Source organism: Hyla sarda, chromosome 13, assembly GCF_029499605.1.
Source record: "Hyla sarda isolate aHylSar1 chromosome 13, aHylSar1.hap1, whole genome shotgun sequence".
Lineage (NCBI taxonomy): Eukaryota > Metazoa > Chordata > Amphibia > Anura > Hylidae > Hyla > Hyla sarda.
This window is the reverse complement of record NC_079201.1, coordinates 16,081,946-16,109,811: the sequence shown is the minus strand read 5'-3', so window position 1 is coordinate 16,109,811 and position 27,866 is coordinate 16,081,946. Positions and strand designations below refer to the sequence as shown.

General features: G+C 44.0%; 1 protein-coding gene across 2 annotated transcripts in view; it reads right to left on the bottom strand.

The window, feature by feature from the left end:
- Nucleotides 1-27,866, bottom strand: part of EMILIN3 (elastin microfibril interfacer 3) — a 144,328-nt gene that overhangs the window by 49,346 nt on the left and 67,116 nt on the right. Inside the window, exons 4-5 of one of the 2 annotated variants that reach the window (XR_008849689.1) lie at nucleotides 8,504-8,631; nucleotides 5,875-6,251 (exon numbers count right to left, since the gene is read on the bottom strand). The gene's annotated coding sequence lies outside the window, so the exon portion shown is untranslated. The remainder of the gene's footprint in view (nucleotides 1-5,874; nucleotides 6,252-8,503; nucleotides 8,632-27,866) is intronic. The other variant, XR_008849688.1, reaches the window with a different exon arrangement.

Below are 27,866 nucleotides of genomic sequence, written 5' to 3'. Positions count from 1 at the left end.
GTGTGCGGAATATAAATGATCTCCGGTAGCAGAGTTTTACACCATTTTGTGATTTATAGCAGATTTATCTCATATGCAGTAGTTGTAAAAACTTTGAGGGTCACGCATAAGAGTTTGGATGTTTTTTTACTACTTAAATATGATTTTTGCAGGAAATGTGATTCATTTTTGACAAACGTTTCAAATATGATGGCCTGAAATCTGTAATGGAGTGTGACCCGTCAGAAGATTTTTCATACACGAGCCCCCATGTCATTCCGGCTAGACTTGGCTTTCAGGCTAATTATTTGCAGGAGTTTCCTCCCCGATGTTTAGTCATTAGCTTCTGGTGCCCCCTTCTCCTAAATGAGTCACTCCGCCGGGATACTTCAGTTCATAATAATACAATCAGTTCTTTTACAGTGAGTGATGTCATAATGTAGAAAAGATGGAAAACCCAGAGCGGCGTGTTTTACAACCCCCTTGTATGAAACACCAGGAAATACTTGTAATCAGGACTTTTCTCAGGTTCAATACTTGCCCAAGGTTATTATTATTTTTTACTTTGTAAGAATTGTAACCGCAGGCTGGGATGATGCGTAAAAGTAGCGGTGCTTTGTGCCATCGTGATATCATCCGCTTCATTCTCTTAGACTTCCTGATGAAGTGTTTGTTGCTTTCTTCTCTGATTAATATACAGTGGAATCTGAGTTTCAATGGGGTTTGAGAGAAGATTCTGGAATATTTTGCAGTAATAAAAAAGTATAAAAATATTCCATTACAGATTTGGCTCTCAATGATGGCTCACCGCTACTTTTACTGACACACATCTCTTTTGAATCAGTCATGATAGGTAATTGTCATTGCCTTGTACTTGTTTTAATAGACAACAGGTGTGGACTCGCTGTGGTAAACAACCGGTTTGGCTTTGGGCCACTCTCAAGGGCATTGTCTAAGTAGCTACAAGGTTTTCACCCTTTAACCCTCTACAGTGCGGTTCTGGTCTTCAGTAGGGGGGGCTACCAGGTCACTACCTCTGTGATTGGTCTTTGTGGGGTGGGTGGCATCTGGCCAAGTGGCCCAAGAGACGCCGATGCGGGGCTCCAAGGATAGAAAATAGGTATAGGCCAAGGTCATGGCCAGGCTGCATACTGGCATAGTCAGATACAGGGAAACGCTTGACAACCGCCTTAGAAGTCACCTGATAAAGGAGTTATGCCGAATTGTTTTTCTGTACACGTTAGGCTCAGAGATACTATTATAGGTTGTGTAAAAAATCTGGTTCCAAACTACGTTCTGCTTCCTGGTGACAATAAACTGTCTGCCTGGTTCTGGTTAAAGGGTTTGTCCAGTTTAGAGAAAAACTCTTTTAGAAGTGATATGAGAATGGGTCACACAGAGGAGAAATATCCATTTCCTTCTTGAAGACTTGGTTAGTATAGCTGTTTACTCTAAGGATAGCTAAGTAGGGGGCGCTGGGTGCTGGCACAGCATGCAGCGCTGGTGTTAGGTGCCAGGATGGGGGTGGGGGGTGTTAAGACCAACAGGCCACTGTATCTTAGCCAGGGTATTTACAGGGCTTGGGCAGCAAAGAGAACCTTATCCTAAGATAAAGGAAAGCCTTGGCTAACTAATAATGAAAAGTCTGTTCCTATGTGTTAAAGAAGGAAAACAGGAGCAGGGGTACAACTTATAACGTTTATATAAACTCACGTAGACATCTCGCTGAAAACTGAAGTAACACAAGAACCTAACTGGATGCAGCCTTTAATAGAAGCAGAAAACCAAAATGTTTCACAAAATACGGTATAAAAAAGGCAGCAGGATCAAACATAAAGAAGTGCATGAATAGGAACGTAGCCTTATTCTCCAAGTAACAGTATAACCTAAAAGGCCTAGAAACACTAAGTAAAAACTGTGTTGACTAATTTAAAGAGTGCAAAATATATTAAGTTCAAAGAATATTATTACACCTATACTTTTTGATGACCCCCCCCCCCCCCCATATCTTGGGGTCACAGCTGCACGTATGTTATGAGGCTATGTAGATTTATATAGAATTTTGCATGAATAGAGGGAGCTGAATGCTTATGACTAAGAAGTAATATGTTATAGAGCAGGAGGAGCTGAGCAGATGATATATACAATACAGTACAATCTGCAGGTATCCTGTTATAGAGCAGGAGGAGCTGAGCAGATGCTATATACAATACAGTACAATCTGCAGTAGGGTTCGACCGATTATCGGTTTGGCCGATATTATCGGCCGATAATCACGATTTGGGGCATTATCAGTATCGCCAATTACCTTGCCGATAAGCCGATAATGCCCGCCCCCAGCACCGCGACCGCACCCCCCCAACCCCCCCACCGCACCGCGTCGCACCCCCCACCGCACCGACCCGGCCCCATTGCCTCCCCTATCCCCAGTTTTATAAATATCTGTTCCCGGGGTCCACGCTACTTCCGGCTCCTGCTGCGTCCTGCGTTACGCTGTGCGCAATGACACGTGACGCAACGAGACGTCACCGTCAGTGCGCACAGCTCAGGAGGACGCCACCGGAGCCAGATTTAGAGTGGACCCTGGGCCCCAGGAACAGGCAATTATAAAACTGGGGATGGGGGAGGCAATGGGGCCGGGGCGGTGCAGTGGGGGGTGCGATGCGGCGTGGTGCGGTGGGGTGGTAGGGGGTGCGGAGAGGAGCGGTGCGGCGGTGGGGGGAGCGGTGGCAGTGATAGGACTCAGGACCCCCGGACAGGCAGGGGGAGAGAAGCGGGTGGCGGCGGTCTATGGCACCGCAAAAGCCACTGCAGTTCATTGTTTTAAAGCGCCCGCTTTAAATCAATGATCTGCAGCGGTGTCGCGGGGGGATAAATAGCCGATAACTTATACCGGAATATCGGTATAAGTTATCGGCTATCGGCCCTAACCTCCACAGAGTATCGGTATCGGCCCTAAAAAAACGATATTGGTCGATCCCTAGTATGAAGCATATAAATGGATAACGTAGTACACTTGTAATATATTATGTATCGTACATTGAATATTTTAGTGTAACAAAAGCCTTCCAAGGAAGGTAACCTCCTGGCCCCGGCCTGCCAGCCTACATTTTCATTATACTTGCTTAAAAATAAAGCACTGCTGGGTTTTCCCTAAGCTATGGAAAAATTAGGAGTGGTTCCCGTACAAGACTGGAGACATCTGCCAAGCACGCCGTGGTCCATTTCGTTCTTATTTATATACTCTATGGGGCAAGTGTTTAGTAATTACACCAGAGCCGAGAGGAATGTAATGGGGAGGGAAAGATGACTGAATCCATCAATAACCTGGTGGCACTTCTTAATATGTTTTATGTGGAAGCTATTTGGAATATAATATTACACTATTAAGAAAAGGTAATGCGCCTGTTTCTCATTATACTGATAGATGAGCAGCCCCATAATTTCTAGGCTTTATTTATTTAATTTTTTTTGTTGTGTTTCATGCTATGTTTACCTTGGCTCTTTCTTATTACTAACCAGCTACATTACTTTTAGATTAGTATTTTATTTATTTTTTTTAAACAAAAAACAAAAGCCACTAAAATAAATACCAAATGGAATAGCAGAATTGTGTTTTTATCGTTTAGAAAGGTTGTCCCAAAAACATTTTTATTGTGGATTTATTAATGCGTTTACGTTGGGAGGTCCATTGATGTTATGGTAAGGCGGGCCTGGAGCCAGCTCCAGAAGGTGAGAGCCAGCAACAAGATGCTCTGGAGCAGTGGTTTCCAAACTGTGGACCCCCAGATGTTGCAAAATTACGACTGCCAGCATGCCCGTACAGCCAACGGCTGTATATATACTGAGGAACCCAGAGAGAGAAGAACGAGAGGCACCTTCCTCCCCATAGACTCATATAGAGAGGCAATTGCACACATTACTTTCTGTATTGTCATTAACTTCAATGAAGGGGGCCATCCTAAGGTTGTCACTTCTCTTGGCTAACAGGGGTCTTATAAATGTATAACAAGGGAATGCTGCATTAATCATAGGGGGATCTCCGATAATAGAGATGAGCAGAGTAGTAATTTACCTTCACTACAACAGGGCCGAGATCAGGAATAGCTAAGGGTAGGTGCCCACCTAGGACATAGCCATATAAGACAGGGAGTGGTGCAAGGCTGCTGGTGGTCACTAGCATTCATCATGTAGGGCACATGCCCAGGTGTGTGCATCCCCAGATTATGATTGCCGTGGAAAACTGGTTTGGAACAGAGAGACATATTGCTCTCTGCTCCACCAATGACTCTTGGAGACAAGAGGACAAGAACAGTTCAGTATGTAGGTGGCACAAAGATGTCACTGCATCGCGCTGCCTGCATCAAACCAGATTAGGAGGACAAAGCCACTCAGCATGGCATGTTTGTTGGGGCAAAGGGAACACTGTAAAAGGGGGACCTACCCATCTAAGGTTAGTGGAGGGATATTGGTGCATATGGGGTACTATTAAAGAGGGATCATCATTTCTATCTAGTGAGGGAGTCTGCCTGCTGTGGTTATTGGACAAGTGAGAAGACTACTGTGGTAGAAGTACAGGAGAGCTGCTGTGATTACTGGAGAAGTGCATGGGGGGGGGGGGAGTAGAGTGGAAGACCATTATAAAGATGGGGAGTAGAGTGGGAGAACATTATAAAGATGGGGAGCAGCCTATCACTGGCCAAGTCAGGACATCACTGTGGCCGGCTGAGCAAAGTGTTACGTGTCCAGCACCAAAAAGAAGGTTGGGGCTGGAGGAAGGTTGGGGCTGGAGGAAAAAGAGACTGATTTTTATTCCGGCAGCCTGGGCATATAGGTGTAAAAAAACTTTCTCTGCCGGAGAACTTTAAGAAAAGTTAGGTAGTGTGTTGGGTCCCTGAAGCTACTTAAGCTCCACTCTGGCCCTTTAGGTTAATGCTCTAGTCCACTGTTTCTCCTGTAAGGGGTGTATGCTGAATGGCTCCCAATGGATATCCACATATAATAGCACTCACTGTTGTTGAGCTGCAATGCCGACTGTAGGGTGTAGGTCATTGGGTAATTCTTTGGCAGCCATAAATTCTCTAGGCCTGATCTGAAGCATTGTAAGTTCCAAGACATGCTAGAGGTTCCTGTAAAAATGTTTGTGTCACTTTATTCCTAGTTCATTGAGTGAGTGAGAGAGCAGAAGAATGTCTCGAAATGTAGCATCCTTACTTTGGGGGAGCTGGGGTACCCCAACGATTCTGACCAAAAACTCAACTCATGATGCTGGCCTACCTCAAAATGAACTTTGCCACAAAAACAACTTCTACCTAGGCGAGCCTACCCCTAAATAGGGTAAACTTCCTCCCACTAGAGAGAGAAAAGCTTGGCTAGAGTAGGCACCATCCTACTGGGCCGGATGGAGAAGAAAATGTAAAGTTAACAATGTCAAAAAATGAAGACATCACCTGGGAGACACTTGATGTAACTGTAATCACTTACAGTGCGGGGCTAATATGTACCACTATATGGTCACGTAGTGCATTTTATTAGCAGCAGTGTGGTGGTGGTATTATTGATATTTTAGTGTCTGCATACTGGTGTTATTTGGTCATTGCATGATTTATTTACTTTCCTGACCCTGCATTAACACGTCATAAGAACAATACAGTCTGAACCTACTTACAGCAGCCATATTCTACCTATAGCCCAGCCAGCATAGCCTAAAATTCTGCTGATCCTTACCTGGCCCCATATAGATAGATACCGTAGATAGATTTCTTTCCTATCTCATTTTTCCTATTGCATGAAGGGTTAAATATTTCAATGAGTGAACAAACGTGAGAACACTGAAAACGAAATCCAAAAAATGCAGTATGTAATGTCCGGTGTGCAATGAATACATACACAGACCTTGTGCAGGGCTGTGTTCTTCATTGGCATAGAGCACTGTTTTGTGTGTCGTGCCATCTGGTGATGAAAGGGTGCTGGGTCCCTGTAGATATCTGCGTTCCTCTAATATTTGGCATTCTTTCTTGGTCAGCACTCATTAAGAATGATATAATAAGTTTATAATTATTCCCGTCCTGTCCCGGCTATCAGATGCTTACAGAGGTGGCCTCTAATTGAGTTAGGGCTTATGTGATGAATTAGCTGGAGATCTGTCACGGCTGCTCATTGTCCAACTGTGGGAGCCGGGGGGGTCAGTGAGGAAAAGGTCCATGTCGACACTTTAGCCTGAACAATGCACCCGAGAAACTATATTAGGGCCCAGGAGATGTATATGACCCCTGTTAGAAGAAAATTAACCATTGTTTAAATCATTTTTATGTTAAAGGAGTACTCCGCCCCTAGACATCTTATCCCCTATCTAAAGGATAGGGAATAAGATGTCTGATCGCGGGGGTCTGGCCGCTAGGACCTCCACGATCTCCGTGCAGTCATCCGGAGTTCTGAACATTATGTTCAGAACGCTGGGTTTGGGCAGCTGTGGTCATAACATCACACCACGCCTCCTCCAATAGACATGAATGGAGGGAGTGTGTTGTGACTTCACAACCACAGCCGGCAAAACCCATCGCTGGGTGACTGAACGGAAATCATAGAGGTCCCAGCGGCCAAGCCTCCACGATCAGACATCTTATCCCCTGTCCTTTGGATAGGGGATAAGATGTCTAGGGGCGGAGTACGTCTTTAAACAAATTTTTTTATTATCTATATTTTTTAATTATCCGGAAAGCTTGCAGTTTCCATTTATAATTTATAATCTGTACAGCATGACAGTGAGAGGTGACACCAGTAGATAGAAAATACCATAGATGACGATCACAGATCAGCCTCCTCCTCCCTGAGAAATGACCTCTTCAAAGGTCACAGAGTATGCCCAGTAACATTTTCCATTTATGTCAATGGGACTGCGTCTGTCTATCTGTTGCATGCAGTATGTCTCTAAATGTTGTTATGAACAGCTCAGACAAGATGGCTACCCCCCGTAATAATGAACAAATATGTAATACAAAATTTAGGTGATACATTCACTTTACATGGCCCTGGTGGAGCAGTGGACTCGCTGTATGCAGTGGATTTTCCCCTGCAGATTTTGATGCAGAAATGTTGCAGCTAAAATCAGTACCCTTTTATGCCAATAGCCCCCGCTGTTTCTTATGATAATGTCCTATCGAGAGAGGGAGAAAAAAGCAGAAGCGGCTCTGCAGTTATTCACAGATAATATGGGATGCAGGTTAGGATATAGGTAGATTTTGCTCACCTGTATGTGTTGTGCAGGCAGGCACTACACTGATTTGCGCTTGTGAAAGTATTCCACTGTCGGGAGGCAGCCAGCCGTCGGTCCCACTGGGGCAGCGGTGCAGATGCAGAAGAGAACAGCTGGAAAGAGGGCAGTCTAGCAGACTGGACCTGAAGAAGGCGCGTTGTCCATGCTGTCCATTCTTAACCCATTAAAGACGGCATTGATATACAAATCTGAAGTCTCCGGGAGCGCGCCTTTTGAGCCACTCAGTCGGATTTTCCCCCTGGTCCAGAGGTCAGTCCTGCCAGACTGCCCTATTTCCAGCTGTTCCCTTATGATAGTGTCCTAAGGATTTGGCTAAAGTTAACAACTATTGCGGATGCCGCACCACAGAATCCTGTAGGCTGCAGTGCAAGCATTTTAAACTGGTTCCCTACAAGACTTTACTCTGTGGCTGCCAAGCTACAATTAATTCAGATGACCTGCACCTTGCAGAGGGCATTGCAGCTCAGTTCACACTATGAGTATAAATAGTTTTTTGGGAATCCATTGAGAGTCAACCAGTGATAGTACACCCCCCTGAGAAAGGAACATTGTGCTTGTGCTTTGTTATGGGCTACAGTAAAAAGTTTCTGGGACGCCTGTTTCCTACCTCACGTTCACATGGGTAACTCCCTTGCTTAGCCATCTGTTGGATTACTGTAATTTCAAGAGACTATCCCTTCATAATGTTGGCTAAAACATTCGAAAAAAAAGACTGTGTTACATTTCCACTATACTAGTGTCTGGCTTGTTATGCGCACCGCTAACACTATGGGCACCCCCACATAGCATCATACCAGATACTTAACAGGGTGTAAAGCAACTATAACACCATCTGTGAAGCCCCTTTTACTGCACTGGCCTAAGAAGAGGTAGAGTGACGCCTTCATGCCACATTTTTTATGTGTATTTTTGTGTGAAAGATGGGTGTACAGCATGGTGTCTTATTTAGCATCCATGCATCAGCTGAAAGAAGATAACTATATCAATGGGATTTCATTGATCAATTCTAACCAATGGAAGGACCAACCAACCCATCAACCATAGCAATAATGACGTAGACTTATTCTCAGTTTTCTAATGTATCATTTAACCAAGCAAAATATTGCTTTCATTATTGGTGTATGTAGGTCCAGCTCTATGGAAAAAATGAATAGAAAACTTTTCTGTCACCGCAAAGCTTATGGCATAAGCTCCGCTTTATATTTAGTAGGTTAATATGGTCTTTAATAGTATTTCAGCATTACTTACAGATTGCACGCATCCTACAGACCAGTCATTTTACTTCTAAACGTGGGTTTTATGTATGCCTCTCCGTTTCATGGCTGCAGTCATCTATGCGTGTTTCGGCAGACAGTGCACTGCGGTTGAGTTGTCAGCTGCCAGAAGAAATCAAGTTAAAAACACAAATCTTGGCTGACATCAAATGCCAAACAACATACAGCACAGGGCTATAAAAACTGCAATGCAATAAAACTGGCAATTATACATACAGAAGATATTATACTGAAATTGGTATTCCATGCTCATACATTGCAGCCACAGTTAAAAATAATCCCGCCATCTGGCATGCATTTAATACTGTTCATTCTGATCTTCTTGATCATGAATATAATTCCAATAAAAAAGTTAGGACTGATGTACAGAAAGAGCGATATCCAAGAGAGCAATGGGAAAGGAACCCTACATATATACTTATATACCAACCAGTGCCTGAAGCTGAGTTACCCACAAGAGGGCTGTAATTCTTGATCAGGGCTGGTTGTGGTTGGTGTTTTAAGGGGTAGGGGACTGGTGACTACATTTTACTGCAAAGAGCCATTTATAAAATATCCAATTTTAGGAAATGTCTTGCATAAAGCCCCCAAGCTGTCTATTCAATACAGAAATAATGCTGCTACATCATTGTTGCAGCTGCAAAAAATCTATAGTGTTTGTTGAGTTTCGCTACTTACTCTCCCAAATGCTTATTAGAATAGGGAGGGTGGTTATGAATTGTGGTTCCCCTAAGGTTGTGGTCATGGGGCCCATGCTGTGCACCAGGGTAATTTGGTATGGCGACTTGATTGTAGAGTTGGTCCTTTGTTCGGTCTGTTATGGCCATGTGGTCTGCCTGGCTGGTATGTGGCCATGGTTTAACAGTGTAAAAAATGGAAGAGAGAGTGGCACTGTGTACATTAATCCCATAAGGCAAATACAGTTGAACAATAGATCAAACCGGGCTTCGGAGAAATCACTGAGATATAGGCAATACCTGGAGGTGCAGACTGTGTGCAAGACCGTCGTGTACAAATTCCATAAAAAGAAGGAAGAATCCGCACTCGCTCACTGTAGTTGCTTTAAGCAACTACAGTAGGTGAGTGCGGATTCTTCTTTCTCTTTATGGAATTTGTACACGATGGTTTAACAGTGTGGTGGCAGTCGTGGCCTGGCTGACCATTGCCATGAGTTACAGTGCTACAGTCGTAAGCCAGATAATTTTTTGCCAAAAGAAAACCTTTGTTTGTGGTTATTTGTTGGGGAAGAGGACAAAGGGTGTAGAAGGTTAACCCATGAAAATTGCACCATAACTTTCCCTGCTTTGCTTTAAGGCTCTCATTAATGTTGGCATTCCAGCACCATCTTGCATTTCTTCTTTGGATACTAACTGCTTCCTACATAGTACCGTAAATCAAATTTTTGTTTGTGGCTTCGGTTGGGGAAGAGGATAATGGGAGTAGAATGTTCTCTTATAAAAATTGTACAATAACTTTCCCTGCTTTACTGTAAGACTTTCATCGTTGGTGTTCCAAAACCATCTTGCATGTCTTCCTTGGTTCCTAACTTCTTCCTACATAGTAGCATAAACCTCTTAAGTTCTTGTACATGCTCTTAAAGGATATTTTCAGGACTGTGTTCAGGGACCCCTATATTACAAGTCCCTGGGTTCTGCAGTTCTAGCCATTAGTCTTTATCATGTGTCCTCTGTAAACATTGTAAGTGATCCATATAATTTAAAGTGGTCGAACAGAATATCAATAGACTTTGCGCTACAGGATAATTTTTAATCTTATAATTCCATATTTTATGCTACAGGCGGAATTCACTCTGAAACTCATGGATAAGAGAGGACTATAAAAAATGTAAGCATGGAATCTTACTGTTAAAATCCAAAGCATTCTCCACCAACTATTCATACCAAATATACCCAATGCCTTGTTGTTTGACATTGTTGTTTTTTTCTTTATAACGTTTTTATAGTATATGCAGGAGAGTTAGTATAGCATGTAGTATGATGTATAATGTGGGGAACCTGCGCTGTATATTGTGCTGTCATGTGTATCATGTGCTGTCATTATTTATTGTATATGTGATTGACGACTGATTGCTAATAAAGTTATATTCAATAAAAAAGGAGTTTCCAATGTGTGTCTCTATATAAATATACCGTATATATATATTTGTGTATTGTATTACCACACATAAGATTATTATAATGTAGGTTTTGTTTTGCCGAGAATGGCTACAGTTAATATCCATAGCCCTATAGGATGAAGCACTACACAGACAGACTCCCCCTCCCTTTGGACACACAGACAGACCCCCGCCTGTGGGACCATCTCTCTGTTGTTTTAAGCAGCATCCGCACTTGTCTGTCTCGCGGATGTTATTTTTGTCACAGAGGCTTTTGTCTGTAAGCTAAGGATTGCCACCAACAGCCAGCGTACCAGATAGATCGTAGAAGGTTTATCATGCTGGGTTACAAAGGCCTATTCACTCTGGGACAATTCTACACCCGACATAAATCTACTTTTATCGATAGTTACGATTGTGATGAAAACTAAACTAAACAACCCTAAATAACACGGTAAACCACATTCACCTTTCATAATATTGAGCCTAGAGAACATGCTAATAGAACATCTTCTGGGGATTTTACCTTTCAATTCCCCTGCATCCTTTTGTCCCATTCCCCCACTCTTACTGCTGCAGCCACCAGGTTTCACTTTGCTTCTCCACGTGGTGAGTGCTGTTGCCCACTGGGTTCCTCTCTTGGCGCCCATCATATCCTGGGGGTTTCTTGCAGTAAAGTGATACTGACTCACATATTTACAGACTTAGAGAGAACCAATGTTCTCCTTTCTTCACCAATGTCCTGGCAGCTAACCTTATTTAAAGGACTCCTCTAGATCTGCTCCTTGCCTCAGCAAAAAGGTTGCACCTGTAATCTGTAAAGATGTCCTTCTGATTCAGTATCCTTGTTTTAACCAGACTTGACCATTTGCTGCCTGTTTCCCTTGATGACCAAAGCCCGCTTTTGCCTGACTTCAGCTTCATTGTCTACCTCTTTTGCCAGTTCCCACATTGGACACATCAATATTTGCTATTAGAGAATTAATTGGGGGAAGCAACCTGGGGTTTCTTGCAGTGAAGTCCATCTTCCTGTACTACACCCTGTTCCAAATTATTATGCAAATTCTATTTAAGTGTCACAAAGATTAAATATTTAGTTTTTCAGTGTAACTCATGGCTCTTTTGATCACTGAAAACCATCTCGGACACCTGTGATAATTACATTGCCGGGTGAGCCCAATTTAAGGAAAAACTACTAAAGGTGGGTGTTCCACATTATTAAGCAGACACCATTTTCAAGCAATATGGGGAAGAAAAAGGATCCGCTGAAAAGACTGAAATAGTTAAATGCCTTGGACGAGATATGAAAACATTAGATATTTCATGAAAACTTGAGCGTGATTATCGCACTATTAAGAGATTTGTGGCTGATTCAGAGCACAGATGGGTTTGTGCAGATAAAGGCACATTGAGGAAGATTTCTGCCAGATCCATGCATCGGATCAAGAGAGCAGCTGCTAAAATACCATTACATATACCAGATATTTGAAGCTGCTGGTGCCTCTGGAGTCCCACATACATAAAGGTGTAAAGTCCTCCAGAATCTTGCAACTGTGCATAATATTTCTATTAGGCCACCACTAACCAATGCTCACAAGCAAAGGCTGCATTGGGCAGAAAAATACATGAAGACTAATTTTCAAACAGTCCTGTTCACTGATGAGTGCCGTGCAACCCTGGATGGTTCAGATGGATGGAGTAGTGGATGGTTGGTGGACGGCCACCCTGTTCCAACAAAGCTGCGACATCAGCAAGGCGGTGGTGGAGTCATGTTTTGGGCCGGAATCATGGGATGACATAACAATACAGAAAGTCATACTTATCTCCAGGTCCCTACCACTCACTGCTGGTTTTTGTGATGTGTTGATTTCACAGGAAAGGAACCCTCTTAATGTCATCTATGCCCTGCCTCTTCTTGACAATATCATGAAACATAGTCAATATCAATAGCAAATTTTAGCCTGGGGGTACAAGCACACAGTACTGGCCGATGGGTAATGATCTGTCCTTAAAGGGAATCTGTCAGCTCCGTATACTGCACAAGGCAGACAGGTGTTAGGGAGATATAACTGACAGGACCTTTAGTGGATTTAGCTAATTTCTGTTTGTAAACTTGTAATATCATCTTATTTGTTACCAGCTGACATGTCATACAGGTGGTGCTGAGCTGCAGCATTATGCCTGTTCCCTCTCCCACCCTTCCCTGGGTTGACTGACTGAAGTACGGGGCTCCACACTGAAAGCAGTACCCAGTATGTTAATCATTATCAATAGAGTGGGAGAGGAGGGAGGGGCCCAGCTTCTATGGCTTGGCCCCCGCCTCTATCACACTTCAGCTGCTAAAAAAACTGACAATTTTAAGTTTACAAACAGCAAACAGGATGCACAGGCAGATCCTCTTTACTTTTTATAACAAGCATTATTTCAGGGGGCCCTTACTTGCGGATGCCCATTTTTAGGGTGGAGCATAACCCCTAACAGATAACCTTTGCACATGCAAAAAGCTGTAACATTGGTTGACCGGTTACTAGCATAACTCCATAACCATCACGAATAGCAATATTAACTAATCGGAGGCGCTATGGGCAAATCCCTCTCTTATAGATATACTCAGGTCGGTGAGTACCTTATCATTGTGTGTATAATATCCTGTGCAGCAGTCATAGCAACATTTATTCATGTCTTTTTCTCAGGATAGATCATTAAAGGGGTACTCTGGTGCTTAGACATCTTATCCCCTATCCAAAGGATAGGGGATAAGATGCCTGATCGAGGGAGTCCCGCCGCTGGGGACCCCCGTGATCTTGCACGCGGAACCCCGTTTGTAATCAGTCCCCGGAGCGTGTTCGCTCAGGGACTGATTACCGGCGGCTACAGGGCGGGCGGCGTGTGTAACGTCACGTCCCCGCCCCCGTGTGATGTCACGCTCCGCCTACGGGAGGGGGCGTGATAGCTGTCACGTCCCCTCCCGTAGGCTTGCATTGAGGGGCGGAGCGTAAAATCACACGCGGGCGGGGGCGTGAAGTCAAACGCCGCCCACCCTGTAGTTGCTGGTAATCAGTCCCGGAGCGAACATGCTCTGGTGACTGATTACAAATGGGGTGCCGCGTGCAAGATCACGGGGGTCCCCAGCGGCGGGACTCCCTTGATCAGGCATCTTATCCCCTATCCTTTGGATAGGAGATAAGATGTCTAAGCACCGGAGTACCCCTTTAATATCAGATCAGTGGGTGTCCAACACCAGCACCATTAGGAATCAGCTAAACCATACTTTAATGGTAGCCATCACCCACACACACATCAATAAGCATCAATCACATCAATCAGAGTCCTACCCTCTTCTAAATTTGCATACAGTAATCTTCTTAATCTTGCTTAAAGTATTGACTACTAAGCTATGGCTTTGGGTAAGACCTTCAAAGGTTCCTTATTGAGCTTGATATCAGCTCCTCAGAATAATTTCCTCACCTGGCTGTCAGTTCAGGTTGCCTGATGCTACTTGAATAACTTGGGAAAGGGGAGGAAACTTGGTCATCAATATGTTTTTTGCAAAGTCTTAGATGTAGGAACATGAAACATCAAAGGCTTGGGGTCCATGAGGAGCATGCCTTAATAATCTAAATGTCTTGTGTGAATGAACTGTCTGTCTGCCTGCAATTGGGCAGCATGATAGCTCAGGGGATAACTGCTTTGCCTGTCATGTAGGTGACCCTGGTTCAAATCTCCTAAAATCACTTGATTTCAACCTTCAGTTCCAATCTAATCCCTTTTTTCTAAATTCATTACTAAACCATGGCTTTGGGTAAGATGTCTAAAACTTCTTGGTAAAGTATCTGATTGAGCTCTTGGTATCAGCTTCTCACAGTATTTCTTTCACGTGGCTCTCAACTTGGGTTGCCTATAGCTACATAAATAACTTGTAGTTTTGGGGAAGGGGAGGGCAAATGTCTTAAAGATGTTTTTGCTTAGATGCGGGAACCTGATCAAGGTCTGAGTTGATCCTCAGGTCTGGAATATGTGGTCCATGAGGATTATTCCTTTAGAATCTGAATATCTTGAGTACCAAATTGTCTTACCTATTAATGGGCAGCATGATAGCTCAGGGGGTATCTACTCTGCCTCTCATGCTGGAGACCCAGGTTCAAATCTTCTAAGATCACTTCAATCTAAGCTGTAAGAAAAAAGCCCTACAGCTGAGAAGTGGGAAAAAATGGTGGATTTTGTCATAACCAGCTGCCCCACCAGACAGCTGGTTATAGTTGTGAATAGTACTTAGAGTCCCACCTAATAGGGACATTTTCTACTATTCCACAGAGCCAGCACTGGGACATGAACCAGGGTCTACCAGCATCTATTATCCAGTTCTCCCTGGCACTTTACCTCCTCTTCCTGCTCCGAGAAGTAAGTGAAGGTTTCTTAATGTCATTATCGAGATGGAAGACTCATAAGGTTGTGATCATTCCTATGTAACTCATCTATTTTATTTTATTTATTTTTTATTATTTGATGGATGACACTAAAAGTATAAGCTGAGGCTTCCAGCTCTGCCTGTAGGTCAATGCAATGTGTGTATGCATTACATGTGGGTGACCAGGGTTCTAATCCTGCTCTCTCCTTTATTTTAACCACAACCTTGTGACTCATTCTCTTCCATCTTGATAATGACATTAAGAAACCTTCACTTATTTCTCAGAGCAGGAGCTGGCTGAGGGGGTAAAGTGCCAGGGATAACTGGATAATAGATGCTGGTAGACCCTGGTTCACATCCCAGTGCTGGCTCTGTGGTGTAGGAGCTCAAAGTCCCTATTATGTGGGACTCCAAATACTATACATAGACCAGCTGTCTGATGGGGCAGCTGGTTATAACAAAATCCACCATTTTTCACTGTCTCTGAATTCTCAGCAGTAGGGCTTTTTCTGCAGCTGAGATCCAAGTGATCTTAGAAGATTTGAACTCTGGGTCTCCTGCATGAGAGGCAGAGCAGATATCCCCTTGGCTATCATTCTACCTGTTAATAGATGAGACAATTTGGTAAACAAGACATTTAGATTCTAGAAGAAGGCTCATAACTGACCAGAGGATAGACTCTTGATCATGTTACTGCATCTAAACTAAAACATCTTTAAGACCAATTGTCCTTTCCTTCCTCAACACTACAAGTTTTATATGAAGCATCAGGCAAGTTGAGAGCCATGTGAGGAAACTACTCCAAGGAGCTGATACTAAGAGCTCAATCAGGAACTTTACTAAGACTTTGTGGACATCTTACCCAAAGGCTAAGTAATTGATTTTAGAAAAGGGATAAGATTGAAACTTAAAGACATTTTCAACAACTAGAATTCAAGTGATCTTAAGAGATTTGAACTTGGGTCTCCTGCATTAATGGAAGAGCCATTTAACCCCCTGAGCTATCATGCTACCCACCCAGAGAATGTTTCATTAGGTAAACAAGACATTTAGATTCTTAAGGAATGCTTCTCATGGGCCCAAAGTTTTACACCTGAAGATGACCTATGCTTGTTGGAGAAAATGAAGAGGTGAACCACCTTGGATGTGCTCATATATTGGGTGAGCTACAACCTTTCCAAGATCTACTCATTTATATATAGAGCCAAACCACAGGTCATGCAATCTACATCCGATGGACACTTTACTTGTTCACTGGATTAGATGGTCAATGCTAATTCGCATCACTCTAATAGTGGCGTCCTTCACCGGTCCCGCTGTGTTAAAGAAAAATAAATCTACAGCTTAAAGGGGTACTCCAGTGGAAAACTATTATTTTTTAAATCAACTAGTGCCAGAAAGTTAAACAGATTTGTAAATTACTTCTATATAAAAATCGTAATCCTTCTAGTACTTATCAGCTGCTGTATGCTCCAGAGGAAGTTGTGTAGTTCTTTCCAGTCTTACCACAGTGCTCTCTGCTGACACCTCTGTCCATGTCATGAACTCTCCAGAGCAGAAGCAAATTCCCAAAGCAAACCTCTCCTGCTCTGGACAGTTCCAGACATGAACAGAGGTGTCAGCAGAGAGCACTGTGGACACACAGAAAGGAAATTCAAAATGAAAATAACTTCCTGTGGAGCATACAGCAGCTGATAAGTACTGGAAGGATTACAAATCTGTTTAACTTTCTGGCACCAGTTGATTTAAAAATAAATATTTTCCAGTAGAGTAACCCTATAAGCACGTCTTAAGCACATGACAGTGAGTGCCTCCTATTTTCATATTTTCCTACAAGTCTATTCACGTCACTGTTCTTAATGTTATGGCCGATCGGTGTAGATAGATATTCTCTCTATTTATACTTATGTTGGACTGTCTTGATCGGTCTCTAGCAATAGAAGTAGTAATCCTCGATAAAAAAAATGTTTTCAGATGGACATGATATGTTCATTGCTGTTATCAGACCAGTGTTTTCCAACCAGGGTGCCTCCAGCTATTGCAAAACTACAGCTCCCAGTATGCTGGAAGTTGTAGTTTTGCAACAGCTGGGGCACCCTGGTTGGGAAACACTGATTAAATGGGTGTATTTTTTATTAGTTTTTTCCCCTGGGGTTCGGACGTTTGAACATCGCCTTTCTACATTCCAGCACCAGCAATGGGGCACATCCAAGCACCCTGGTTGAAAAGAGAAGAGGTAGAATGAGTTTTCTTTAGGATTCTTTGGGATAGTTTCCAAACTCATCTGGCACCACACTATCAGTTTCCTAAATGATGTCTGTGTATCTGCACTAACCTTTTCAATATACTTGTAGAATATTTATGGCGGATGCGGTCAGCGGAGGAACAGGCATCCCCCAAGGACCTAACCCCCCTCTCCTCATACACACTAGTCCCTTGGGTTGGTCCAAGAAGAAAAAAAGGGGGGGGGGGGACATTTTTTAAAAGCCTTCGTTGTTTGTTGACAACACTTTCCGGAATGTCACCTATAGGTGACGCTGTCACATGTAAATAATAATGTGTATCTTAGAGCGGAGATTTTATTTTGTATGAATTAGTTTAGTGAAGCATCTGCTCTGCGGTTACTATGGCTAGCTGTCATATGGAGGATATTAGTGGATACACATTTCTCGGTTATTTTCCTGATGACTGTGTGTATTGGCAGCCGAAGTGCACAAGGTCCAGTCCTGGTAGCCAGTGGAAAGGCTTTTTTTTTTCATGGCACGGGGTTTGTTTAGCTGTCCTTTGCTTCACATCGCTTTGTAACAGTATGAATCTGGGTCACTGCTGTTTAATGGGTCCGGTAAATTTATTGCACAGAATGAAATGTTGGGGAAAGGGGCCAAATCCAGCACATGCTCTTTACAAGAAGAACAGAGAATTATAAAGGGGTATTACAAGGTGATGTGCGGCTTTAATCATCCGCCTTCATTGTGGAGAAAAACCCTTTGTAAGGGTGGGCAATGTCTGTCCTGACAGTATCTTCGTGTCTGCTTTACCAAACTGCAGCATAGACAAGTTATTATACTTATCCAAAAATCCACCATCCAGCATTGGTGACCAGGGATCAGAGAGCACTAATGACCGGGGACCAGTGACCAGCTCTTCTTTTTTTAAAGTATTTATTTAAGTTTTACAATATTAATAACAAACACCGCCAACATGGCGAAAAAAGAACATTCAAAGACAATAGTACTCCCGAGAGGTCCCAGAGACCATCACCACCATCGTAATAAAGAGGAGAGTACATTAAAATAGGTACCCGTGTAGCAGAAGAGCAGCTCTGGGACCCATGAAAGAAGACCCACAGACAGAAAACCAGACATACAGCAAGCACACTACACGGCACCCCCCCAGCCCCAACCACAAAATAGAAGAGTACACCGTAACGACCTACTGAGGCAATCTATCCGGCTGGTCCGCCGAGACATCCAACAATAGACAAGGGGTCCACACCTTATCAAATTTCTTAGGCATGAAACAACGGAACATATTTGTTGACCAAAGATATCCATCGGGACAGTGGGGGGGGGGGGGGGGGGAGGAGTTATCCTTCCACGTCATGACTACTACTTTGCAGGCACAATACAGCGGAAAACGAATCAGCAAGCGTCTATGTGAGCTAGAGATCAGATCATTAACAACCCCCAACAGGCACACCACAGGGTCAAGGATAAAAGGGAATTCCAATTGGTCAGCCAGAAACCCCATCATCTCCCTCCAGAAGACCGCAATGACGGGGCACTCCCACACAGCATGCAAGAAGGTACCAACCGAGAAGCATCGAAAGCACAGGTCAGCCGGAGAGAGACTAATAAGCTTAAGCCGAGCAGGGGTATAATACAGCCGCAGGACATACCTGGATTGGATCAGCATATCTCTACAGCTAACAACCGTTGCGTAGTAAGAGCCTTCAATCTCCCACCACTGACCCTCATTCAGACCCGGTATATCAGCTACCCATTTATGATAGGCTAGGGAGAAAGGGTAGGCCCTAGCGACTGAAGAAAGGCATAGGACTGAGTAAGAGGTTTGGATAGATCCGTAGCACCCAGGAGGAGCTCCACTTCCGAGAAAACAGGGGTAAACATCAGGGAGCCAAACTGTGCCTGAACAGCATGCCAGAGCTGAAAATACCTAAACAAGGCACTTCCAGGGAAGCCTAACGTTCTCTCATGTCCGAAAAAGGATAGGAAAACCTGCTCCTCCCGGAACAGGTGAAGCACAAATTTGACTCCATGCGATCCCCAAAAACTGGCCTCCTGTAACCCATGTAGGTGAGGTAAGTTTATGTTCCCCCACAAGGGTGCCCTGGGAGATACCAAGGGCTGCAGAAACCTACTCGACATCACGAACCATACCCTAGCTACAGTTAACAGAGGAACAGGATAGGAAGAACGAGAATGATACCTGTAGAGTGTATTGGTCAGAGCTTCACAAGACCCCATAAGCACACCAGCCAGGGCAGTGGCCGAATTTGACATGTCCAGGTCGATCCACCCCCTGAATAGACCAACTGAGAGGCAAGAAAATAGTCATGTACGTCAGGGGTAGCCAAGCCACCACACCGCGTGGGAGCCTGAAGAAGGGCCCGACCGAGTCTGGGAGGCTTCCCTGCCAATAGAAGGATCCCAGAGCACCACATAACGCACCAAAATACTTCTTAGGGGGAATGGCCGGGGCTAAGTGAAATAGATATAAAAATTTAGGAAGGTAGATCATTTAAAAAATATTAATCCTACCAGCTAAGGAAAGAGGGAGTGTGGACCATGCCTTCAGTGTCTCCACCAGACCAGCTCTGGTGACCAGGGATCAGTGACCAGCTCTGCTAACCAGGAACCAGTGACCAGCTGTGGTGACCAGGGATCAGTGACCAGCTCTGGTAACCAGGAATCAGTGACCAGCTCTGGTAACCAGCTCTAGTGACCAGAGATCAGTGACCAGCTCTGGTATCCAGGAACCAGTGACCAGCTCTGGTGACCAGGGATCAGTGACCAGCTCTGGTGACCAGGGATCAGTGACCAGCTCTGGTGATCAAGAACCAGTGACCAGCTCTGGTGATCAGTAACCAGTGACCAGCTCTGGTGACCAGGGATCAGTGACTAGCTCTGGTGACCAGGGATCAGTGACTAGCTCTGGTGACCAGGGATCAGTGACCAGCTCTGGTGACCAGGGACCAGTGACCAGCTCTGGTGACCAGGGACCAGTGACCAGCTCTGGTGACCAGGGACCAGCTCTGGTGACCAGGGATCAGTGACCAGCTCTGGTGACCTCTGCACCCCGGCTAAGAGTTTAGAAAAGTGGACCCCCCCCACCCCCTCTATTAAAGTGCAACTGTCATGAGTTTTTAGCCCCCCCAGACTACTACAATGTTGTTACAGATGTCCATAACGTGAGCGTAACCATACCTTTATCGCTTTCCATTTATGCAGCGGTCAGACACAGTCGGATAGGCATGGCTTGGGGTTCGCAAAGCACCGACATGCCTATCCTCTCCTTTCAGCACTGGGACCGCAGTGTAGTAAGACGTGGCGCATGTGCCCCTCCCTTCCTCTAGTACTGCACCTGCGCAGTGAGGGCATAGGCAGCAGGAGCGAGTGCTCGCTCTGTCTATCCAGGGCAGGGGCGCATGCGCTGTGGATGCGATCCCAGCGCTGAATGGAGAGGATAGGCGTGGCGGCGGCAGGGCTTTGCGAACCCCAAGCCACGCCTATCCTCTCCTTTCAGCACTGGGACCCCTGTGTAGTAAGACGCAGCGCATGTGCCCCTCCCTTCCTCTAGTACTGCACCTGCGCAGTGAGTGCATAGGCAGCGGGAGCGAGTGCTCGCTCTGTCTATCCAGGGTAGGGGCGCATGCGCTGTGGATGCGATCCCAGCGCTGAAAGGAGAAGATAGGCGTGGCGGCGGCGGGGCTTTGCGAACCCCAAGCCACGCCTATCCGACTGTGCCTGACCGCTGGATAAATGTATTTTATAAGTTATAAAAGAAGGAGGAAAAGCAATAAAGGTATGGTTACACTCACGTTATGGACATCTGTAACAACATTGTAGTGGTCTGGGGGGGGGCTAAAAACTCATGACAGCTGCGCTTTAAGGATATACTAAAATAGGACTGGACAACCCCTTTTTAAGCTCTCAAACAGAACAAGCAATAATATATGCAATTTCTAAAGAGTATTATGATATATTTAGTGTTATAATTCTATACACTATCTGCAAGTATCCGTAAAATAATACCATTACAATACAATTGCTACATTCACGCTGTAAGCATTCTAGGTAAGGGTTAAGTTCCCCCTTTCTCTTTATTGCTCAGATTTTTTTTTTTTTTCCACATTATTGGGAAAAAAAGAAATTCCAGACGCGGCCCCGCACCTCTCCTTGCGCTCCCTCCTTCACCCCAATTTTGCAGCAGTTGGGAACGAGGTGAGACTTTTACACGGCAGCAGCAGGAACACTTCTAACTAGCTGCATATTTCTGGCTCGGGCTCTCGGGCCTCGGAAAGGAATAAATATTAGGATCCAGCATCCGGATTACTCCGTAATGCACATTTTTAAAAGGGGGGGGGGGGGGGGGGGTAAGCGACTCCTGCGAAAGATAAACCCTAGAAAAAAAACGGAAAAAAAAAACAACGATCAATACATTTCCCGGGATACATTTGATACACTGTTTCCCAACCAGAACGCCTCCAGCTGTTGCAAAACTACAACTCCAAGCATACCCGGAGTTGTAGTTTTGCAACAGCTGGGGGCACCCTGGTCGGGAAACACTAATTTAATGGGTGTATTTTTGTTTTTTTCCTGGGATTCGGCCGTTTGAACATCGCCTTTCTACGTTCCAGCACCAGCACTGGGGCACATCCAAGCTCCTGATTGGCCACGGGACAAAAAAAGCAGTCTAAGAATACTGACGGGTTTAACCCTTTCCTAGATCCGCGCCTGCCCCGGGATTCATCTTATACATCTTACAATGTCGCTAAAAAGGGTTCAAAATCTGATTTGTTATATATATATATATATATATATATATATATATATATATAATTTTATATATATATATATTTTTTTTTTTATATATAATTATATATATATATAAATGATTTTATATATATATATATATATATATATATATACACATATATGTTTATGTAATATATATATATATATATATATATATATATATAAATTTAATTATATATTTTTTTTATATATAAATTTTTAGATGCCAGCGATAGAACCCAGGGTCAGGGAAATATTACCGCATGGTTTTCATGCCCAAAAGTTCAAGAAAACATCACTGTTCGAATGCCGAACTCCCGCAGATCCCGCTTGTTGATTCAGCTTTGCTTTGTGAACGACAGGTATTGCTAAGAATACACATGCCAGCCGCAGGACTTTGTAGCAGTGCATGTTATTGCTGGGAGCTAAGGATGTGTTCCTACCTTCAGTTTTTTTTTTAAATTCAGTTTATAAAGGGGTTATCCAGGATAACCAGAAGAAAACAACGTTTTTTTTAATGGAAACAGCGCCACTCTTGTCCTCAGGATCTGTGTGGTATTGCAGGTCAGTTCCATTGAAGTTGTAATACCACACATAACATGAGGACAGGGATGGTGCTGGATTTGGAAGAAAGCAACTATGCTTTTCTAATCCTGGATGACAATTTTTTAAGTTATCCTCTACTCGTAGTGTGCACTGCAAAATGTACAAAAACCTCATAATTCAACGGGTGTACGGGCATGCTGGGAGTTGTAGTTTTGCAATCCACCGCTTGGAGACCACTGCCTTAGAACAAGCAAGAAAAACAAACAAGAAGACGTCACGAGCCGAATCTTATATAAAAGTTTTAATTCCCCCCGCCCCCCCCCCCCCTCGGGTGAAAGGTCAATTTCCTGTGAATTCTGAAGGTATTTAGTAGTAATTGTGTTGATATTCATTAGTCTAAGTTCCTGTCATTATCAGGGATATCCTATAAGGGAGCTCCCCGCCTGCGCCTGCTTCGGGTTCCCTGCAGGTCCTGCTTCTGGACAAGGCACCCTTTTCTAATAACTTCACAATGGGTTCCATTATCCTCGGAACGTGTTCAGGGCGAGGAAGAGGAGGGTGGAGGGATGGTGTACAAAGGCGGCTTTCAGTAATCAGGCACTCATCATAACACCCGTCCTGCAGGTGGGGGGCTCTGAGGGACCTACCTTATATGAGAGCCAAGATACCTTCACTAGACCAATTCTGGCTAGAGTTACACCATTACATGTTCTCCATATTTTAGGCTGGGTTCACACCACGTTTTTGCAATACAGTTCCCGATCAGGTTTTTGATAAAAAACGGATTCCTCAAAACCTGACTAAACTGTATCAAAAAGTGTACAAATTTCAATCCGTGTACGGTTTGAAAAATTATGTCAGGTTGCATCCGTTTTTTAAGAAAAAAAAAGTATAAATTTTTAACTTTTCACTCCATTATGAATAAAGTTTTACTTGCTTGATTGAAATTCCAACGAAAAAACTGTGCAAAGTCAAAAACCGTATGGTGAAAACCGGATGGAGCTGTACGCACATACAAGTCTGTAAGGTTCCCATTGACTCTGGGATTATATGCGTTTCGTTACGTTTTTTTCCCCCGGACCAAAAACCGCGGTAGGCTACGGTTTTGGGTACGGGAAAAAAACTGACAGAACCTTACAGGATGCAAAATGGACACAACTGCATTGTTTGACATACGGTTTTCAATGGAGAGTCAATGCATACGGTTTTCAATACGGTTCCGTACGGTTTTCATGTTGAAAATGTATACTGGAACTGTATTACAAAAACGTGGTGTGAACCCTAACTGAGAATAAGAGAAATAGTCTTGCTTGTCTTACAGCTTCACCGTCTTCAATTATCTTCCCCAGCGGGACCTATACCCTCCCACCCATTCTCCTTTTTTACTTCCAAAATAAGTTTTCAACCCCTCTATGTTTAGTCACACTCCCGATGCTTTCCAAATTGTAAAATAAGTTAAAGGGGTACTCCGGTGGAAAACTTTTTTTTTTTAATCAACTGGTGCCAGAAAGTTAAACAGATTTGTAAATTAGTAGATAAAAAGGTTATTGTCACGATTCGGCTTACAGGTTGTGGATCCACTGTGTCAGCGAGGGATTGGCGTGGACCGTGCTGGTGGACCGGTTCTAAGAGGCTACTGGTGTTCACCAGAGCCCGCCGCAAAGCGGGATGGTCTTGCTGCGGCAGTAGCAACCAGGTCGTATCCACTAGCAACGGCTCAACCTCGCTGACTGCTGAGAAGGCGTGGGACAGAAGGACTAGGCAGAGGCAAGGTCAGACGTAGCAGAAGGTCGGGGCAGGCGGCAAGGTTCGTAGTCAATATGGATAGCAGGAGATCAGGTAACACAGGCTTGGACAACACTAAACGCTTTCACTGGCACAAGGCAACAAGATCCGGCAAGGGAGTGCAGGGGAAGTGATGTGATATAGCCAGGGAGCAGGTGGAAGCCAATTAAGCTAATTGGGCCAGGCACCAATCATTGGTGCACTGGCCCTTTAAGTCTCAGAGAGCTGGCGCGCGCGCGCCCTAGAGAGCGGAGCCGCGCGCGCCAGCACATGACAGCAGGGGACCGGGACGGGTAAGTGACTTGGGATGCGATTCGCGAGCGGGCGCGTCCCGCTGTGCGAATCGCATCCCCGACGGCCATGTCAGTGCAGCGCTCCCGGTCAGCGGGTCTGACCGGAGCGCTGCAGGGAGAGAGACGCCGTGAGCGCTCCGGGGAGGAGCGGGGACCCGGAGCGCTCGGCGTAACAGTTATTAGTCCTCAGCTCAATATCAAAAAAAGATTAAATGGTAGATGTCTGGTGTCAGAAAGAACAAAAGACAACCATATCACTAGTAAATAGTTTAATATATAAAAATAATAATAATAATAATAATAATAATAAAGTATATGCATATACTTTATTATTATTATTATTTTTATATATCAAACTATGGTATTTACTAGTGATATGGTTGTCTTTTGTTCTTTCTGACACCAGACATCTACCATTTAATCTTTTTTTGATATTGAGCTGAGGACTAATAACCTTTTTATCTACTTTTTTTCTATCTCTCTGTGGGGGAGAGCTTTAGTTAACCTCGCTAATTTTTTTGTGGTTGAGCTACACATAACTACTCCTAGATTTGTAAATTACTTCTATTAAAAAATCTAAATCCTTCCAGTACTTATTAGCTGCTGAATACTACAGAGGAAATTCTTTTCTTTTTGGAATACAGAGCTCTCTGCTGACATCATGAGCACAGTGCTCTCTGCTGACATCTCTGTCCATTTGAAGAACTGTCCAGTGTAGGAGAAAGCATGACCTCTGGGGAAGCATGACCTCTGTCCTGGTACAGGCGGTGGCATCACACATCATCACTGCCTGCATCAGAGCGGAGGAGGAAGGAAGCGGTGCAGCTGCTCTGGGTGGGAGAGGAGGTAAGTATATATATTTTTTATTTATATTATATTTGTGGGTAGGAGGGAACTATCTACTTGCTGGAGAGGGGGGGGGGGGATAATTGCTTACTGGGAAAGGGGAGGGGGAAATAACTTCCTACTGTGGGGGGGTGGGTTGCCTGACTACTGGAGGGAGGAGGTACCTGCCTACTGGGTACTGGGGTATATTGCCTGACTACTGGGGGGTATGCCTGCCTGCTGATGGGCTACCTGGCAGCTACCTGGCTACTGGGGGGATTGCCTCATTACTTGGGGGGATTGCCTGCCTGCTAGGGGAGGTGGGGGGTATCTGTCTGCTGGGGAACTGCCTGCTTACTGGGGGAGCCACCTGCCTATTGGTGGGATTACTTTCTTCTGGGGCAAGGGGGAGCTACCTGCTTATTAGATCTACCCCAAATCCCAAATACTCTAAGTATGCCCCTGAGGAGCAGGGAAAGCACGTCATCAGGATAAGTAAGCAGAGGAATCAGGATGAACCAGAGTACCGGTCCTGTAGCGGGCGAGGTGAGTACATTGTACTTTATAATTTTTCAGCCTAGCAGGTAGCAGTTTGTTCTTAAATAATAATAATTCTTAAAAATAAATTTCAAACACCCTTTTAAACTAGTTGCCTGCAGTATGTACTGTATTGTATATATATATATATATATATATATATATATATATATATATCATTATTTGCTCATCTCCTCTTGCTCTATATTTTTTTTAGATTTTTGCTACAAAAGTGATGGAAAAAAAACAAAAAACAACTACATGAAAGCAGCAATGTGGTAATCTGTCATATGCACACCTGTTTACTCTTACCTACACCTCTTCTTTTGCAGCAAAGTATAAGGTACATATACGGAACCTCTCCCATAGACAGACGACTGGAAAATGTCAACTGGATGCTAAATTCCAACACAAGTGAGTGCACTGTATAAACTATAAGTACTGCACGAAAGTACAAAGCAGAACCTTTCTATAAGTATACATATCACCAAGGAGAGAAGTGCAAATGTGCCTATTCCTAAAAGAGAGGGGGAGGTGGACCAGGAAAATAAAGCTGGGTAATGTGGAATATTGCAATGTATATATCATGTGAAGTATATACAGCCTAATCCAAAATCTTCTGTCCTTAGGACATGAACACAAGATGAACTATTAGGCCTCTTGCGGTCCACATTCGCTAAAGCAGTATTTTCAAAACAGGGTGCCTCCAGTGGTGGCAAAAATTACAACTCCCAACATGCCCGGACAGCCTTTGGCTGTCCGGGCATGTTTGGAGTTGTAGTTTTTGTCACCGCTGGAGGCACCCTGGTTGGGAAACACTGCCCTAAAGCAAGTCAGAGAAGCAATGGGGAACACATCACCAGCAACGTAATGTGTGCCCAAACACATCACCAGCAACGACCATCTGCGCCCAAAGCCTAGCACAGCCGGCATTCTAAACATAAATGTTGAGTACGCCTGGGTGTCGGGCCAAAAACCGTGAGGGGTCCCAGCGGCCAGACCCCTGCGATCAGACATCTTATCCCCTAACCTTTGGATAGGTGATAAAATGTCTAGGTGCGGAGTACCCTTTAAAGGGGTTATCTAGGAAAAAACTTTTTTTTATATATATATCAACTGGCTCCAGAAAGTTATACCGATTTGTAAATTACTTCTATTAAAAAATCTTAATCCTTTCAGTACTTATGAGCTTCTGAAGTTAAGGTTGTTCTTTTCTGTCTAAGTGCTCTCTGATGACACGTGTCTCGGGAACCGCCCAGTTTAGAAGCAAATCCCCATAGCAAACCTCTCCTACTCTGTGCAGTTCCTGAGACAGGTGTCATCAGAGAGCACTTAGACAGAAAAGAACAACCTTAACTTCAGAAGCTCATAAGTACTGAAAGGATTACGTTTTTTTTTTATAGAAGTAATTTACAAATCTGTTTAACTTTCTGGAGCCAGTTGATATATAAAAAAAAGTTTTTCCCTGGATAACCCCTTTAAGGATCTGAGATATGTGTCATATGGGTCTTCCTGAATATTGGGCCCATAGAGACTGGATCTGAGTAGGCCTACCATTTTTCAGAGGTTGTTATCACACAGATCAGAGAGCAGAGAGCACTGTGACACAGAGGTTGTTATCACACAGATCCGCTAAGAAAAAAAATAATGGTAGAATGTGGTAACACAGAAAAGGCGTCCTTCCCTAGAAGCAATGCCCTGTCTCATAGAGGTATCATGTGGTTGCCACGCATGTTTACCGTGTGCCATATTACACAAGGTGATTATCGGCCTAACAGGACAATATGGTC